Genomic DNA, 18,541 nt, shown 5'->3' with positions numbered 1-18,541 from the left:
GGACCAAATGGGTAGACTACTGAAACCTCCAGAGTCCCAAATGGAGTGAAAGGAAAAAGAGAAAAAAGTAGGAAAAAAAAAATATTTGTTCTTAAGTATTTCATATTTTAAATGGTACTATTACATTTCAGTAGATGATTGTTTATTGTTAATACATGAGAAATATACTACTGATTTTTGTATATTGGCCTTATATGCAGTGACATTGTCAGGCCTTCACTTATTAATTCTAACTACGTTGTTACTGTCTCTTAGGGATATTCTATGTACAGGATAATAATCTGCTGAGAGCCATAGCCAAGTAGGAATGAAGCATGGCATTTTGGGGTTGAAAGGTGACCCTACTCAGGGATTAGGGTGGCTCTGGATTTAGGCTGGATCCTGCTGTGATTAGGACATATCCTGCTGCCTCAGGCGCCTGCTCCTTGGAGTTCCCATTGAGTTTTCCCAGGGTTCTGGTAGAATTGGTATGCAGAGCCCAGTGGGGGGAGTGTATTATTTCCCAGGTAGTGTGGGGAGAGTGCCAGTGAGAGTTTGGGAATAAAGAGTTGCTGTTTGAATCTACAAGGCTTTGTGGTGGCTCAGTTATTTTGTGCCCAGGCAGACTGTGGCAATAATCAGTTTTTCCTTTAGAGTACATGCATTTTATTTTCTATCCATTTTCTTCCTTTATTCAACTAGTAAAATGTTTAAAGGAAGTGAGAAGAGTAGACACTTTATCTTATCTTGATTTTTGTAGGAAAGTATTCAGTCTTTCACCACTGAGTTTAATGTTAGCTTATGTTAGTTTAATGTAGTATTTTTAAAATCATTAATTTTTAGAGATACCTTTTATCAGGTTAAGGAAGTTCTTTTTGATCACTAGTTTGCTTTAGTTGCTATTTTTATAAAATCATAAATGAATGTTACAATTTTGCAATTTTGAGAGGAATCTATTAAGATAAGCACGTGGTTTTCCTTCCTTTCTCTACAAATGTGGTAACATGCCTTGATTGTTTTGCAAATGTAAAAAAATAAGCTTCTTTTTCTGACTCAAACTAAAAAAAAAAGCCCTAGCTCTATCTTCCATCCACTATACTTTGAAGAATATTATGGACTCATGGATTTTGTTTAGATTCATTTAATGTTTTGTAATTTTTTATTGGCTTAATGCTTAAATTTCTACAACTTGGGTTAGTGCAACTCCCTAAAAATTTGTTCTCTTTGATAATACTCTTCAAACAATGACTTGCTTCCTGGCACAGAAAAAAAAGTTAGATCAGGCTCACTTGCACAGTCCCTCTCTGATACCTGAAATTTGTCATTTCTGCAAGAGTCTCTTATCCATATTAGTGAGAGATGGTATATGTGTGGCACTATCTGGCCACTAAGTTCCCCATTTCCATCACTGGTCTTTCTTCTTTCTTCTTAAGACATTTTATATTATTTATTTATGGTAAATTATTGAAGATATTCTTCTCATATTTTCTCATTTGTCCAATTGAGCTTTCATTTACATTATGTAATATGTGGATTTCTAGTTGTAGTAAGTTGTTGAGATTTAGGACTTGGCTTATATAAAAGTTCATATATATTTTCTTCTTGTACTTTTATGATTTTATTACTTACATTTAATTTTTTATCCAATTGAAACATATTTTCTTATTTGATATATGGAACAATTTCACTATTTTTCTAACTGACGCATTAATTGTTCCAGTTTCATTCATTTAAAATTCCAGTTTGAGATGGCAGGTTTTTATTTTTTTATTTTTAGGTACTTATATTCATTTCTGATTTTTTCTTTATTCAATTGGCTCTGCATTTTTAATGCAGCACCACAGTATTTTCTGAGGTAACTGACAAATATTTAATATATTCAAGGTGACAATCTAATGTTTTAATATACATGTACATTGTGAAGCAATTACTTCAATCAAGTAAATTAATTATCATAGAGAGTGTATGTTTTTTTTGTGTGTATGCTGAGAATTAAAATCTACCCTCAGAAAATTTCAACTATAAAACATATACCCATTTCTCAACTCTACTCCAAACTATGATAACCACTGTTCTACTCTGAATTCAATACTTTGAGAATTTGCATGTGACACAAAGAAACATTTGCTTTCTCCATAATGTTTGAAATACAGAGAGTTTGTAATATCTGGAAATCTTATCTCCTATTCATGTCACTTTTTCTTTCAGGGTGTACATATGTATTTCAATGCGTTCTCTGCAAAATGAATGTTAGAACTGATTTTTTTTCCTCAAGGAATAAAACACAGCTTGTAAAATGTGTGTTAGGATTGTGTTAAATTTCTCTGTTAACTTGAAGAGAACTTACATCAAGAAATACCAAACAAGAAATACTTTTCTGTTAAAAGGAGTCTGCTCAGCTTCTTCTCTTATTGCTTTTTCATACATCTTGATATGCTTATTCCTAGAAATTGCATCTTATTTGTTGTTTTGTTAATAAAATTTTTCTTCCATTTTATCTTTTAACAAGTTATTGTGTATATGCAGATTGATCTTAGACACTGATTTTCTATTCTACTTTCTTCAAAACTATTTTGCAAGAGTTTTATCACTGATAAATTTGTATTATTCAGACACATATATGATATGCTAATAGAAGAAATTCTATGTCTTCTTTTCCAATTGTTATGCTTCTAAGTATTTTGTTTTTTTTTAAAAAATATTGCATTGGTGTCTACTTTTAATACAGTATTAAATAGGAATGGAAATAATGAGCATTCTTGCATTGTTCTTGACTTTAGTGTAAATTTCTTAGTATTTCTCAATTAAGGTAGATGATGACCAAAGGACAGACAGTTCATATTGTTCTGATTGTTGGAAAAGGTATGGTTTTGAAATTTTTTCATTAGAATAATGAAGAGAGAGAGACAGAGAGAGAGAGAGAGAGAGAGAGAGAAACAAAAACATGTCAATCTTATTACTAACCATGATGTTATTTAAACAAAATGAAATATTATTTCACAATCTCAAAGTAACAATAACAAAGTGTTGGTAAACATGTGGAATGATGAAAAGTTTTCTACAATATTGAAAGTTCAGATTATTACAAATGTAGTTTTAAAAACAATTTAACATCCAATGACAAAAATATTTTTAGAAATAGAAAAGTGTCTAAAAGTTTCACTTATGGATAATATGTGCACATATATGCATTAGGAGATTTGTACAAGAAAGAAAAAAAAAGGATTTGCAATGAAAAAAATCATGGAAAGGGTACAAATAACTATAAGGAGGAGAATTTAGTACTTATTGATATAATCTTAAATCTTGAGATAAAGTATGCAGCAATAAAAAGATCAAAACAGAGCTAAATCATATATGACAATATGTATGAACCCTTTAAAACAAGTAGAAAATAGAGCAAATCACAAAAGAATACATAGTGTATAATATTTTATATGCAATTGAAGAACAGGCAAAATTCAGTGCTTTACTATTTGGGGATGGAAAATTATTTTAAAAACAGGGCAAGAAAATTATTAACACAATGTTTAGAATAAATCTTCTGTTCAAAGAACTATAGAAAACAGAGTGTGCTTGGGAAAGGGTAAATGGGGCACTTAAACTATACTGGTGTTTCTTAAAGAAAGGTTGTCAGACAAGGCGTTTATATAATGAAAATTCTTATTGGCTTAATTATTTTGTTATACTGTGTGCGTATACAAATATGTATCAACAAATTCCACCATTATGCAAAACTATAAAGTATCAAGAAAATATGAAAAAAAATAGTACATGGACATTATTTATAACTTTAGTTATAATAAATAATAAAAAATACATTTAGATGATTTTTAAGGGACTGTTAAAAAGTGGGCTATTCTGCATCAACCATACATCAATTGTCACACAGCTGCCCAATTATGATAAAGTTCAACTAGTGAACATTTGGTTAGACATATTTATTTGATGAATAGCCAATCATATGAATAATTTTTCATTAAAAAGTCAAGTTTTTTGAAGTATTTCTGAAGAATTCTATTTCTATGTCAATATCACACATTTTAATGTGCAAATCTCCAGTGTTATAATATCCAAATCTAATGTAGAGTTGTTTCATTGAAGAACACTTGTGGTGTTCTTCCTTCAGGTGTTTTGAAACCAAGCTTCTCTCCCTGCTTGAGTGGTAAGTTCTCAAGAATGAATGAATAATATAGTTGCCAACACTTTCCAACACAGTTTCTATATCACAATTATTCACATTGTCATCAATTAATAAACACTGAACAAAATCCAGGTTACTCATATCAAAGCACATTGTAACAAAACATTTCTGCCTTTTTCTACTAATTTTATAGAAGAAAATCAGTTCAAGAAACTCATATCTTAACTAATCTTAATCTTAATTAGAAATCGGTTAAGGAAAGGTGAAAGACAAAATACCTAAAAAAAGTAGGTCTCAGGGAAAATTATTGTACTATTCTACAAGTCTTTTTAATTATACTCACTATTTTAAGCTTCATCTCTTGAACTGCTTCTGTATACTGACACATTTCACTGTTTGAAAATATAATTTAATAAGTTTTAAAGGATATCAGGTAAAGCTAGGGTAAGAGGTGAAGGGGTAAATATTCAAATGTTCTAACTATATTAAGGAAATATTTTCTCAAAAAGGATGGTTCCTCTTTCTCAGTACATCAGTTTTTTCCCTTAAAGTGTTTGAGGTCCTCAGTGATAAAGCACTGTGATTTCCCAGAGATACTCCTTCTGTTTCTCTCAGGTAATAAACTTTTATCCCTGATATTTCACCTAAGCATATGAAAGAGTACAAAACACTATTTAAATGGCCCAAAACTCCAAATGCACATTGTTTTGTTTTTATGCAAAGGGGAAAAAAGAGTGAGAAGCAGCCAGACACTAGCATTTTGCTACCAGAACTTACAATTCCTTAACACCTAATTTTTATTATAAGTGAGAAGGTTACAGCTAGAATAAAGTGAACACAGTGTAAGCACAATCAGCACCCATTCAGTTTTCACAAGAAGCATCTTATTTAATTCTCATTCTAATCAGCTTTTAGACCTGACACTTGTTTTTAAATATGAAAAATAAACTGTGATTCAAGGACATGTTTAGCAGAGACATTGCAGTCAGTCCTTAGGGTGTTGAATTTAAATATTTTTTTTATCTGAACCCAGAGATTTGTTCACAATATGTTGATGCCTCCAATGTGACAAGGACATGTGATTAAAGAGTTTCTATCATTTTTAAATAAAATGCATCCATTTCATGCCACAAACACAATTATTATTATTATTTTTTTTTACATTTGAGAGTTCATTTAATATCAATAATGTCATTTGAATATGTTTTTTGCCTTGTGGAACAATTATATTCAAGTAATTTTTCCTTTATTTGTTACATGTTCTATCTAGGATCTCATAGCACTTGAGAAGACATAAACTGGCACTCTAAGCCAAGACTTAAAAAAGTTTCCAAAGTCACCATTGTTTTGCCTTTGGTTCTTGGGTAGGAGGGTATGAAACAAATATCCACATTACAGAAGACCAGCATGCTGAATGTGACCAGTTTTGCTACATTGAAACTGCCTGGTAGTCTCCTGGCTAGAAAAGTAATAAAGAAGTTAGAAGTTCCATAAACCCCAAGTAACCCAGAATACAGTAGAAGAATCCCTCATTATACTTAGGGCTGGTTTTGCCAAACTCCTATTTGGAGTCCATGTCAGGGAAAAGGGGTAGAATTGGCCAGTCAGATTATACAGATTCACAATTCAATGACTGAGCCATTGAAGACTATGGCATTAGAGAATCAGGTCACTATTCACATTTAAAATTTGCTTCATGGGGTGACAGCTTTGAACACAATAACCACGATGAAGGTCTTTGCCAAAATATGAGAAAAAGCTACAGAAAATACAACTCCAAAGAATGTTTGTCTCAGGATATAAGTGACTTGGCTAGGCTGACCAATAAACAGGAGAGAGCAAAAGAAGCAGAGCATTACAAAAAGCAGGAGGAGGTAACTGAGGTTTCTGTTATTTATTCTGATGATAGGAGCATCTCAATATTGGTAAATAGTCCTAAACTCAGAGAAGTGAGGACACATAATCTAAAGAACATGGGCCAAAATAGTACCTCTATGGTCTTCAGAGGAAAAAAAATCATAATCTTGAGGAGACACTGATTTCTCTGTTTATTTGGATACTGCCACCAGGAGCTTGACACATTGTTCCATATCTGAAAAAGATACGGTGATTTTTTTAATGTTCTTTCATCATTTTATAAATATATGCATAAAAGAAATACTTCTTGAGCAGAATCTTATTTAATTTCTGAAGGAAATGCACAGTTATATTCAGTTGTCCACAATATTAAAATGATACATGAATAAATTGATACTTTTCTTCAAGTGAAGAAATCCTCCAAACACTTGAATCTATACAAAATTCAAAAAGTGAGTTGAATTGAACAATGAGTGAGGATCAATATTTTGGAAAATGATATGGAGAGAAAACTGCATACAATATGAAAAATATAATTGATTATATGAGAAATGAAGAGAGGATGTATTTGAAGCTCTAAATTTTAATTATAGAATCAAACAAAACAGTGAAACACAGTTTTTGGAACTGTGGTGCTTTCTTTTTAGTCATATTTTTATTTTAATAGTAACTTTACAAGTTCTGTGTTACTACTTTACCACTTATGTAAAGAATGATGCTGAAAGTAAAAAAAAGAAGTATATTATTCTTATGGTGAAAAATTTATTTTATTGTGCTTCTCAAAAACTTAACTGCAACTTTGGTTAGTATTCTATTAAAATGGAAAATTGTTTTCCACTTATTTTCTCTTTTGTACTTGTGATAGAGCTTTCTGTTATTCAAACTTTCTTTTGTTTTCAGGGAAAATTTAGTATTATTCCTCACATAATCTCTTCACATGAAAAGATCTGTAGAGGTAAATACTTTGAAAAAAAATTAAAACAAATACAATGAAATATAAAGTTTATACATTAAATGTTCACTTAATTCACTCTTAAGACCATAGGGATATGTCTCTTGTAATTAGAAAAAAATTACACCTTCAATATAGGTGTACAGCACAAATTTTTACTAACAATAGTGAAATGTATTAACATTTCTATGCTATTGATGACTCCCCAAAGAAGTGGTACAAATCAGTTTATTTTAGGAACAATGGCTTCTTTATGATGATTATCAAAACTTAGTAGAACTGGCCATCTGTTCCATGCATTCTCCATTTGTCATTTTTTAGTTTTAGGTCTATACAACATCTTTATTTTTTAATTTTTACATGGTGCTGAGAATTGAACCCAGTGCCTGACGCATGCTAGGTGAGCGTGTTACCACTTGAGCCATGACCCCAGCCCTACAGTTTTTTTTTTTTTTAATTAGTATCATGTAGATACACTAAATGTTGGGATTCACTGTGCTATATTCATGTATGTACATATGAAAGTTCAGTCAGATTCATTTCTCTGTTCTTCCCATTTCCCATCCCTCCTTCCTCCCCATCAATCCCATTAGTCTACTCTACTGGTATTTGTTTCTATTTTGATGATATCCCCTACCCCATTTTATACATTCTCTCTCTTTCATTCTACTCATCCTCTTATTTTGGATTCTTCCTCATATAAGAGAAAGCATTTGATCTTTGACTACTTGGGATTGACTTATTTCACTCAAAATGATAGTCTCCAGTTCCATCCATGTACCAGCAAATGAAATAATTTCATTCTTCTTTATCACTAAGTGATATTCTTCTTTATCACTAAGTGATCTTCCATTGAATATATATAATTTTCTTTATCCATTCATCTTTTGAAGGGTACCTATGTTGGTTCATGGATTGACTATTGTGAAGGATGCTGCTCTAACATTGATTTGGCTGCATCAATATAGTATGCTAATTTTAGATCTTTCAGATAAATACCAAGGGTGGGATAGCTGTATCATATGGTAGTTCCATTTCAAGTTTTCTGAGTAATCTCCAGAGTATTTGCACTAAGTTTCAGTTCCATCAACAATTATGAGGGTAAACTTTTCCCCACAACCTTGTCAACATTAATTATTATTTATATTTATGATCATTGTCACTCTGTATGTACATATGTTATACAAATTTATATCAAGAGTTACAACAATATCAATTATTGCATATCATAGAGATAAAATCATAGAGATAAAATCTTAATGTGGTTTTGATTTTCATTGCCCTGATTCCTAGAGATGTTAAACACTTTTTAAATGTATTTTTCAGCCATTTGTATTTCTTTAAGAAGTGTCTGTTTGGATCATTTGCCCATGTATACATTGGGTTATTTGGTTTTTGGTAGTAAGTTTTTTGCATTCTTTTTATATTCTGGATATTAATGTCCTAAGTATAAGGTACAAACATCTTCTTTATAATGTTTCCTCAAACAATGAAACTTCAAATTAATTTGTTACATGGATAAAGAATCAGGGAATTGTTATACATGACAACCTGTGTCTATGACTTTTCATACAATGCATGTGTATTTGTAACTACAAGCTAAAATGTGCAAGAAATATATCATTTATTTTCTTCAAATAAAATTAAGGCAATTCTCAAACTCTATCCAACCCTGTTGTCAGGAAATCCTATTTTATCTGTTACCATGAAGAACTTAATAACCTTTTAGAATTACACACTTTTTATTTTGCTTGGAACATTAAGAAAAGATCACCTTATTTTTGGTTCATCTTGATTTCTGCTAATTGTCATCTAATCCAGGTGCTTGCTGATCTCAGAAGAATGGCTCTGCTAATTCTGATCCAAGTTTGAGTAAAGGCATCTGTAGATTCCCAGTACTAAATGTCCAGTACTTAATATCCAATTTCACTTCCAAGTTTGCCAGGGTTGCATGTTAAAGTATTGACGAATGATAATACATACAGCATTTTATCAGGATGTGAAAAGAGTGTATACCATGTTACATGTATGCATATTCTTGATAATTCTCAGAGATAGAATATTTTCTGATTACTAAGGTGTGAAATACACATGGGCATATGTGTCAATTCAGTAGACAAACCTACCAATTGAGACATAATTAATTCACTAGGTGCTCTTAAAATAACTTAAAAATTGCTTGATGATCACAAATGTTCTTTTAAATAGTTCAAGTATATATGTCTAATTCTGCTCTCAGATCCTCTTTCTGATACTAGAGCTGTCCCACAAGAAATATTGAGTACCTTGTAATAACATAAATGCAAATTCTGCTTTCTATGTTTCTTCAAAGGCCTGAAAATTATCCATATTTTCACTTTCCACTATTAAACATAATTCAAATGATGGTTCAATGAAATGCTCAATTATTCTATGTATGTGTGAAAGACTTTGCTTCTATTGGACACATTTTAACACTTTAAATGTAGTTTATGTCATTTATTATGTACATGAAAATGTCAGATTACACAAATTTATATCAAGAGTTACAACAATATTGACTATTGCATATCATACTATGTTTTTACCATCTTGATATAAAAATTTTATTTTTAAAGAGATGAAAGTAAACATGAATGAAATAATGACTTTCAAGTATACTGGATAGAAACATAAATTTTGTGATCTGAATGAGGCAATTTTTGGAAGTGTATGTTAAAATTTTTACTTCACACTAATTGTTAATTTTTCTTTACCCAAATATATAAATAAATAATCTCTAATTGTATTATGTAGGACCTTGAATGCCTCTCCATTTATGGATAAAGTCCAGTAATACGAAAATAAATTATCAGTTTAGATTAGGTTAAAGTGAAAAAAAAAAAAAACAAACTTATAAATCATTCCTTTCCTGAAAGTTTCTTTTGCAATTTTAACTAAAAATTGGTTTGCAAGGTCTTTAAATTTTAATTTTGTGCAGAGTTTAGTTTTAATTAAGTTGGTAAAATGTTCAATGTAGTTATAATATTTTAAACTTCTACCTCACTTTTCTATATTGATTCATGAAGTACAAAAATTAATTTAATCACATAATTCTTCACAAAATTATTTAAAGTTTACTTTATCATTTTTATTTAGAATTCTGATTTAAAAATAAAAATACAAAACATTTGAGAGAGTATACATTTTCCAATAAATTGTGCTGAATCTGTTGAATTACCATAATAGAAAAGAATTATCTTGATTCTCCTATTTCAAATTGCAGGCATAAATTTCAATTATACCACTTATCTAAATGTGAAAAAGTACGGAATAAATGTTTAGGAGAAAACTAGAGAATACTTTCACTACTTTGATGAAAACAGATTTCTCAAAATGACCAAACATATAAACTATAAACAATAACAAATTGGACTAGGTTGCAGTTAGGAACACTTGTAAACCAAACTAGAAAATAAAAAGTCAACTCACAGAGGAGAAAATAGTCTCAGTACATATATACAAAGGTCTACGTTCAAAAATTCTATAAATGATGTGGCTGCAGTTGTTGAATAAAAGATAGTCACCAATTCAAAAAGTAGGTATCCAAATGATAATTAACACACAAACAGAAGTTGAATATTTGGCAAATATGTGAATGATTGCTTAAAAAATACCATCCCTTCCTATCGTACAAATTAGCATTCCATAATGAAGAACATGAAAAATCTCTTTATATATTGTTATGGGATAGTATTTAGTATAGTACAAAGTAGGTTATCATTGCTTCTTAAAGATGAAATAAATGGGTATTTATCTATGCTTGCCTATTTGTACCCAGATATAAATTATTTACAGGAAAATATGTGAGAATTTCAAGTTTTGAAATTAGTTTTCTCTTGGAAAATGACTCATTGAAAATTTATTGACAGGACAGCAAGAATGAAGATGTTATATGCTTTTATAAAATAAGGAAAATCTGGAATGCACTACTAATTTTTAAAACAGAAAAGGGATAGGGCATGAGATATTTGAATAACTTAGAATGTATACAACAACTGAAAAATACTTTTCAGTAAATAGTAATATTTCTACTAGTCTTTTAATTGTCACAGTAAAATAATTGAAATTCCTGAAAATAATTCAGAAGCAATTTGAGGTTTATATCAATAAATCTTACGTCAAACTGTCTTGAGGATAAAAATTACATAACACCTAGTGACTATGTTTTGGTCATGATTTGATTCTATTTGGCATAGCTTAGTAAAAAGGACCATATATTGAGAGAGAAATGGATTTAATGGAAAGAGCATATATAAAATATGAATACTTTTATTGAGACCATGCTATATTATTTAGTCCAATTTCATTTTAAATAAGCAGCTGATCTTTTTAAGGATGCATTTAACAAAACAAAAATCTGTAAAGGGAGACATTTGGGTCACATTATACCTAAAATTCCCATTTGTGGTCCATATTTGTTACAATTCTGAATTAAATATAATGTTCTTACTAAATAACAAAAGTGTAATGAAAATAAATATATAACCATTAAAGGTCTAAATATTATTCTTGGAACATGTTTAGAATCTCATAAATATTTTTATAATTATTATGATTTGTTTCATAATGGAAATATTAAATTACCAAGGAGGGAATAAGGGATGTTCTTAAGTGTATTATGCTTTTACAAAATTCTTTTAGACTTGGGCACTGTGATATACACCTGGAATCCCAGAAATTTGGAGGTGAGGCCATTAGGCTTGCAAGTTTGATGTCAGTCTTGCCAAATTAGAGAGGAACTTATCACAATACAAAATGTAAAAATGGCTGGGGATGTAGCTCAGCAATAAGCCATCCCTGGATTCAATCCCTATATAACAAAAGTAAATTTTATGAAAAGCGTACTTATCTAATATATACTAGTGAAAACATAATCAATCAAGAAATAGAAAAGACAATTTAAAACCCAGTACCCTGGGAAAATACTAGAATAAGCTTTTGCTACCTCCCATGGATGAAGAGCCACACTTTAACCATTATTAAGTGATTCTTCCTCCAACTTGAGTTACATTTCTTCTTGAAGAGCCCTGATAATGACATGCAAAACACCACAGACATTGTAACTCTGGGGTGAGGTATTCATATCCCAAACATGCAAAGCTCGAGTTTTCAGGGTACCATTTTGTTCACATTTACTCAATATTCTGATTCCATGTTGATCCAAGTATGGACATTCAAATTGTATAGATCACACATCCTGGATAAAGATGTCATGGGGGAATTTTACAGGCTGAACATTTATTGGAAAACCTGGAAAACCAGGAACCTCATCAATGTGTACTGAAAAATGATAATGCTCCACCAAAATATGTGTAACTTTGACTTTGTCCAAAGGGTCATATAGTGATATCCATGTTGGAAAGTTTACCCAGATATTTCCAAGTGAAATATTGTAATATATCTTGAGAACAAACCTAAGAAGAGGGTGTGTATCTCCAAATACATTGAGATTTGAAAGTGTGAATTTTTCCATAAAAATTTGGTCATTACTAGTGTCCTTAACAGTCTTTTCTGTAAATGCAACACACAGTCCATTATTGCTCATCTCTTGTGTCACGTTCCTGAGGAACATTTCTCCTCTGATGTCATCTGCAACTACAAGGCCAAACCAGATCCAACCAAAAATGCACACTTAGTTGAATAATTCTATGATACAGAGCTGTAGGGTTCATGGAAAAATGGTAAAGACACTGGAACTGGGCTTTGTCCCTGAGGCTGTGGTCAAATGATCTAAACAGAATAGAAGGATCTAAATAGAATAGAATGTTACTACTTAGACAAAATTTTGATGTATATTCACAAATAATTTAACTTTTTCTACCTCTTCCATGCAAAAATAAGTTTGCTAAGAAATATCAGTAAACTATATATTATATTTTACATATCATTTTATGTATATATGTATGTAATTTTGTGTGGTGCTGAGGATAGAACCCAGGGCATTGCATGTTAGAGGCAAGTGCTCTACTGCTGAGCCCTAACTCCAGCCCCTATATTTTTTTTTTTATATATCTAAAGAAAGTCACAACAGTTTTCATTTCCTGATAACATTTAAAGTACTATAACTCAGCAAAGGTTATTTGCAAATCCAGTATTTCCAATACTGAGCTCTACCCTTTTTTGGATCACTAAAAGAATGAAAAGTTAACACTCTAATTTTTTTCTTGAAACCATAAATATGAAATCAAATTTGGTGGTTAAAGAATAATGTGTTAAGTATTTTAAAATTCACAAGAGAAAGAAAAAGACACCTGCATATAATTATGAGTCCTTATGCCTTCTTGTAAAACACCTAATGCACAGTCCACTATGCCAATATGAAGAAAATGTCCTTACTGTTTTCCCATTACTTTATATACAATATCTCATTGTTCAGTACCCTCCAGCTCTTCCCATGTTCTTACTTTATAGGAAACTTGTCAATTGAGTTGTCTATATTGCCATTCCTATTTGTTTCTTTACTTTTCTCTTATTCCCGCTCTATCAGGTATGCTGACACACTCCATCTTTAAAAAACTAAGTCACTGATTACCTCATTTCTAAATCAAATGACAAATCTTTAGGACTTGTTTTACTTAATGAACTCCTGGTATAAAACATTTGATCATATTCTTTTTCTTGAAACATGCTTCTTAATTATTTTTTATAATTCCCTTTCACCATAATTAATTTCTAGGTTATAACATAATTTATCAGTCTACTTTACTGAATCTACCACAACTCCTCAAACTCATAGTATCAGAAGACCCCATTGCTCACACCTAGAATCTTTCCCTTTTTCAACAAATACACATTTTTTAAATGATCTCCCAAATTAATATGTCCACCATAAAAATTAACCCAAAGCCCAGATCCCTATATTCACCTGCTCATCAAACAGGTAAACTTCAGGTTTTAACAGATACTTTCAAAATAATAATTTTTGAGGGCAAATGTTAATTAAATGACTGTCACCCACCTGGGTGAATCAATAAATGCTTTAAACATTTTTGAAGAATGAAAAATCATGAAAGCATAAATTAAAGATAAAGTCTTAAGAAAATATTTAATAGATGCACAAAATAAGTAATTTTATTAGATAAAATAAGATAATAATATTAACTTTTTGTTTGCTTTTTGAAGGATGATTATGAGCACATGAGGCTAAGGAAACAAGTCTAGGTTTGTTTAATTTTTCCCAATAATTTACTGAACAACATTTAAATTACTATTATAAACATATGTACTTAAATTTTATGTAAAAAAGTCATTCTTTAGTACAATTTGAAACATTAAATTTATTTCTAGGAAAGGGGCAGTGTTAAAATCAATGAGAGAAAAAATTTACATTTCTACCATTATATAACAAAGGTCAGATTAAAAATATAAAGGAATAAAAAAATGAACTCAAAAGCACAAGGAATAAAAATTAAAACAGTAAAGAGTACATAATTCCTTCAACCAAGATTGTAAAAATTACTCCAGGCATGTTAAGAGAGAAGTAAATTGGGATTATCATGCACTATAGCTAGTAGAGAAAAAAAATTTTTTTTTCATGACAACTTCTAATTCTGTCACAACCTTTATAAATATGAATACATTTGACTCTGAACTACCATTATTAGAAAACTACTTAAAAGAAGTTATTATTGATGAATGTAAAGATTTTAAAACCTATTTGATGAATTGAAACAATTATAATAGTGGAAAATTGAAAATAATCTAATGATCTGAACATAGTAAATCAGTTAAATACCTTGTAGAAAGAAATTATAGGGTGCAATTTAAATTGATATAAAAGAAAAGTAATTGCTCATAAGTAAAATATATTCCCAGTATTTGCACAATGGAAAAGATTTTTAAAAAGGCATGTGAATAGAAATGCTGCCTACCCAGTATATTTATGATGTTTTAAAATTTCATAGGAAAAAGTTGTGATGATAACCCTAATAAAGAGAAAGTTGTTATTTTCTCTGGCTGGTAAGATCATAGGTTATCATTATTTTACATATGAATTTTATGTTTACATATTTTGTATATACTTTTCTACATTTTAATGTTTTCAAAGAAAATTTTATTATACAAACACAATTTTGCTTTGTGAAGACATATTTCAGAGAAAAAAGGAATAAAGAGTACATTGTTAAGAAGTCTCATACCTTTTCTATAAGCACAAATTAAATTTTTGTCATTTATTTCTATATTTAACCACAAAAGCCAGAATTGTTTATTTACTTGGGGGACATTGTAGAGACCAAGTACCTGGGAACTCTGAGCTGATATCCCTGTTGAAATGTATCTTGCACAGCCACCAGCTTGTTTCTCTTCTCAGATCTACAGTCTTAATTAGGAACTGGAGGACTGTTTCCTGAAAGTAAAGACATAGAAGTCTCCATGGCCTTTTTCTCAATAAAGTCAACATTGAAGAGATAGAATCCAAGAGACATGTTGAATAACATATTCAAGTCCTTGTTGATTTTTTCCTACAGCAAAACCCATGGCCAGCAGGTGCTAGTAATGCTTAGTAAGATCCCTAGAAGTAAAGGGTGAAAAGACAATTTTATAAATTTTGTTTTTTAAAAAAGATGAGTCATAAAAGAATACACATGATAACCAAAAAAATGAATATGCCATCCTGAAAACATTTATAAATTTGGTGCCTAAAAAAAATCAGACTTAACAGTCTGATGATTTACAGTCGAATTTAAAATATGGGCTTTTTGATGCACAGTAAAACTGAAAAAATGCCAGGGAATAAAATAAATAGGAAATGACAGGCATTAAAATTAGAATTTAGTTATCCTGCCTTAGATAATAGGATGTAATTCAGAAATAATATTTTGCTAAATTAAACAGGGCAATAAACCACAGTAGTGTCAAAAAATCAATTCAATTATATCAAAGGATAAAACTTTAAAAGTTCTCAACATCATGTCCTGCACCTTTACACAAACAAAAATGATTCTCCACTCTAGAGTGATTATACTCTTAGGAAAACAGATACACTTACTCATAAACATTATCAAGCATATAAAATTTATCTTTAAAGCCAAATTCACTCTCAGCGAAAAAGAGTTCACCAATAATGAAATCCCCATCTTGACAATAGCCAGGAGAAGCAGGCACATTTAGTGAAAGAGCAGGATTTTGTTCCTGTGATAAAAACAGGAGAACACCCAGCAGAGGAAAAATATAAGATGATTTTATATTAACAATGGTAACATGAAAATACTAATAAAAATTTTAAAATTCAGAAATAAAGTCTGTTGAGAATTTTGTCAAGAAGTAATCAATGCTACAAGTATTTGAATGGATTGTGTTCAAAACAAGACTCTGTAATCCACGTGTGACAAATTTATAAAGCCAGTCAATTTGTCCTGACTTGATGCAAAATGGTAATATGAAAACATTCTTTTGATGTGTGGGAGTGTGTAGAAATTACACCTGCTCAGCCTCAATTCATGTCCTTTTCATAGAATTAGTGCAAGACTCTAAGGGGTCACATATGTCTTTTTTTAAAATTTGATTTAAAAATAAAAATGACAGCAGAATGCATTACAATTCTTATTACACGTTTTACTTTGAAGCTGCTGTCCTGATTCTCTAAGTGGCTGCAGGGGCAGCAGCAGGAGACACAGCAGCGGCCACAGCAGCGCCACAGCAGCAGCAGTGAGAAGGACTCCTGTATGTGCTGCAGCCACAGGGCTGGTTGGGTGATGCCCCCCAGGCTGGGGGACTGTATTCGCTGCCGCTGCCACCACTACTGCTGAGGAGACTTGAGGAGAGAGGCACCTCCCAGCTCCCGCAGCCGCTGGACTTCAATGCCCAGTCCCCAATGTTCACCAGCGTTTTTCCTTGGAATATACATTGCACATTTATGGCGATTGTAAGCGTGAGGGCAAACTTTTGCCAGGCTCAGCACAGCCTTGTGCCATAAATAACATTGCCTTTAAGACTCTGGACATAGAAGCTGGCCTCCGAAATAGTTGACTTTTTTTTTTTTTAATCGAAAGCATATTTCTTTTAATGACTCCAGAAAATTAAGCATCAAGTAAACAAAAGTGGAAAATGACCTACACTTTTAATATATTTCACTAGTGCCTAAATATATTAAAGGCTGCTTATGTTTTGTATGTAGTTGGATTTTTTTGGACTCCGAAGGAATCCATCTGCAGACATTGAAGCACAAGCAGAATTTGGATTGGTGTGGATTCTAAATACTTCTGCTTATCTTTAAGAGGAAAACTTCATAAAGAATAAACAAGTTGAATAGAGAAAATATTTATAATAGGCATTTTAGATGTCTTTTTAAATTTTTTCTGCTGTGAAACATTTCAAGATTTATTGATTTTTTTTTTTTTTAATTTTCCCCATCATACTCACACACAGGCTCACACTTTATATTCGCCATAATGAACCGTCCAGCCCCTGTGGAGATCTCCCATGAGAACATGCATTTTCTGTTAACTCACAACCCTACCAAAGCAACTCTCAACAAGTTCACAGAGGAACTTAAGAAGTATGGAGTAACAACTTTGGTTTGAGTTTGTGATGCTACATATGATAAAGCTCCAATTGAAAAAGAAGGAATCTACATTCTAGATTGGCCATTTGATGATGTAGCTCCACCCCTCTAATCAGATAGTAGATGATTGGCTGAACCTGTTAAAAACCAAATTCCTTGGAGGGCCAGGTTGCTGTGTTGCAGTGTATTGTGTTGCAGGATTGGGAAGGGTACCTTTGCTGGTTGCACTTGCTTTGATTGAATGTGGAATAAAGTATGAAGATGCAGTTCAGTTTATAAGACAAAAAATAAGGGGAGCATTCCATTCCAAACAGTTCTTTACTTGGAGAAATATCAACCTAAGTTGCGATTACGCTTCAGAGATACCAATGGACATTGCTGTGTTCAGTAGAAATAAATAGAAACGAAGGCTTATGTAATTGTAGCGTTTGGAGGGAACTCTTGGTACCTGGAAATGTAAATCTGGAATTTTACTTGTGTCATTGAAGTAGTGATGGATTCTATACTCCTCAACCACTCTTCTTAACAATTAGGAAAAAGTAAACAAATAAGAAATCCCTCTACAACATGAATAAAATGTTGAAGGAAAAAAGGAAATAAAAATAAAAACAAATTTAACCAAAATGATTTAATTCACTTGTTTTGACAAAGAATAACACACTCGGCAATTTACCAGGATGCAGAAAGAGTTTGTCCCATGTTCTTGAATTTATTCAGGTTCTTGACACTTCTCAGAAATTTGATATCTTCTGGCTAGTACAGTGTGAAATGCATATAGTCATATGTGTAAATTTAGTGAACAAAACTATCAATTGTGAAAAAATTAGTTCAATGGTGCTCCTGAAATAATTTCAAAATTGCTTGATGATCTCAAAAGATCTTTCTTATGGTTTAAATGTATACTTCTAACTCTACCACCAGATCATTTTTCTGATTATACCAGTAGTCCAGGAGAAACACTGAGCACCTTATAGTAACATGAATTTCAATCCTTTGTATGTTCCTACAGAAATTATAAAATTTAAATTTTCACTTAGTTCAATCACAATGATCTTCCAGAAAAACATTGACTTTATTCTATACG

At 31.2% G+C, this 18,541-nt stretch overlaps 2 pseudogenes; one reads left to right on the top strand and one right to left on the bottom strand.

Annotated features, from left to right (window-relative positions):
• Positions 1-5,397: 5,397 nt before the first annotated feature.
• Positions 5,398-17,343, bottom strand: LOC107133535 (annotated as a pseudogene).
• Position 17,344: 1 nt separating this feature from the next.
• On the top strand, positions 17,345-17,848 carry LOC107133538 (annotated as a pseudogene).
• Positions 17,849-18,541: the final 693 nt, after the last annotated feature.

This window comes from Marmota marmota, unplaced genomic scaffold, assembly GCF_001458135.2.
Source record: "Marmota marmota marmota unplaced genomic scaffold, marMar, whole genome shotgun sequence".
Classification (NCBI taxonomy): domain Eukaryota; kingdom Metazoa; phylum Chordata; class Mammalia; order Rodentia; family Sciuridae; genus Marmota; species Marmota marmota.
This window is presented reverse-complemented; position numbering and strand designations above follow the sequence as displayed.